Genomic DNA, 2,187 nt, shown 5'->3' on the forward strand with positions numbered 1-2,187 from the left:
GGTCAACGTAGAGCTGTTTATAAATAATTTTTTCAAATATTTTTGGTAATATTGGTTGATTTGATATTGGTCTGTAATTGTTTATGTCTGTTGTTGTTGTTGTTTAGATTCAGCTACTGGGAACAAAAAGTTCCAAGTAGCACGGGCTATGGTGAGCCCGTGTTATGTCTGCCTGTTTTATAGATTCAGCTACTCGGAATAAGTTCCACGTAGCACGGGCTATGATGAGCCCGTAACTTACCTGGAACAGGAGCGGTGCAAGTAGCACAGGCTATGGTGAGCCTGTAGTCTATGTCTGCCGTATCGCCTTCTGTATGAGCTGGTGTTACTCGTGGATTTTAAGGATATCAGGGAATGTCACTAGAGATTTATTTATTTATTTATTTATTTATTTATTATTTATATTTATTTATTTATATATTTATTATTTATTTATTTATTTATTTATTTATATACAAGAAGGTACATAGGGGGTCTAAGAGAGAACATAGAAATGAAGTTGATTTTACATTCTTGTAAAGTCACTAACACGCATAGCGTTTCGGGCAAAAATGTTGAATAGTAGCTGCTTACCACTCTCACAGTGTCTTTTAACATTGAACACATATTAATACAAGAAGGAGACCTCTCACTACATATAAAATATCAAGTAGTCAAAGCATTTCCTAAATATCTCTAATCAATCCCCCTAAAATTCAGCCTCTAGTGACCTAGACCTAGATTCAGGAAGCTCTGTGTATTTCTTCGTAAGTGGGTTTGCTACGAAGGTTCCTAAGTGCGCCCTAAGAAGATGCTTAGGTGCGATACAATAAGGTATACTTAGGAAGAAAATTGTTGGTTCACCTGCGTGCCGATAGAGGTCACTACTGTGTTTCGTTTGGCCAATCAGAGAGCAGCAACATTCTTCATATTAAAGATTTAGCGCTGGCTTATCGGAGCTCTACTGCCTCCTATTTACGTCGAATTTTCTTATAAAATTAGTATATTTCGAAGTAAAACAATGTTTTTACAACTTCTACAGCCAGCACCGACATTGTAGTAAACAAATATGTTACATTTGTTGTTTACCTACGTAATTCTAAGAGATACTGTGTAGCTGTCCTTGTTGCTCGGAAGATGCGCTGACAATTATTGTATATATTTACTGAATTTACCCAAGGGCCACTAACTATCTAGTGACCTCGAAGAGGACAGAAAGCCGGCGGCTTGTTAAAGGGCCCGCCAATTGTCTTAATGATATTTTTTAGCTGGAATTTGGCATTTACGGCTTCAGCGGGTAGGCGGTTCCATGGGTTTATAGTCCTCTTGGTGGAAAAAAAACATCTGTTTTCAGTCCTACTTGAGAGAACATACTCTCCAACACTATATCTGTGATTGTCCTGTTATCAGTGACTTCATACCAAATGGTATGAGGTATTTTGAGCTCTGTAATTACTTCATACACTCATGAATATTGGAAGATATTCTTGTGCTGCACCCAGATTTTGCCAGTGGAGGCTAATAGATCAGCATTAAGTATTTTGTTCTCTCCTAATTCCATGTATGACTGGCCATCCTGTGAGGTGAGGATGTTGGGTGAGCTTGTAGCTGGTTTTTGATCTACACTGTGTGGTCCTTTATACAGAATAGGGAAGCAGCACATTGCTGTGTATACCTAAACATGTTTAAAAATACATTGTTTGAGAGGAGTTTTGTAGAAACTGGTAAGTAATTATAATATAATGTTTCCATGATTCAGTGCTTACCTCTTGTGAAAATTGCTTAGAGTTGTTTAGTTAGAGTTGATTTGTTTTTTGTATTGAGGCTGGTATTTTCTAAATTGATTCCATGTACATTATGTCTAACCATCCTGTGAGATGGGAGTATTAGATAAATTTATAGCTAGTTTTTTATCTACACTAATATTCCATATAGACTAGGGTAGCAGCGCATTGCTGTGTATACCTAATCTTCTTAATAAAAAAAATCAGTAATAAAGATTTTAAATTATAGTTTGTATTACAAATACAGTACTATATTATCCTTATTAAATCATGTTGACCATGGATCATTAAGATCTCATGTTGATATGTAATACAAGTCATATTTCTTTTGAACTGCTAATCATTCATTAAATTGTGCATTGTCAATTTTTCACTTCCTTGGATATACTGTACAGTACAAAAAAATAGGATAAAAATAAACCAG

The sequence above is a fragment of the Procambarus clarkii genome, chromosome 29 (assembly GCF_040958095.1).
Source record: "Procambarus clarkii isolate CNS0578487 chromosome 29, FALCON_Pclarkii_2.0, whole genome shotgun sequence".
Lineage (NCBI taxonomy): Eukaryota > Metazoa > Arthropoda > Malacostraca > Decapoda > Cambaridae > Procambarus > Procambarus clarkii.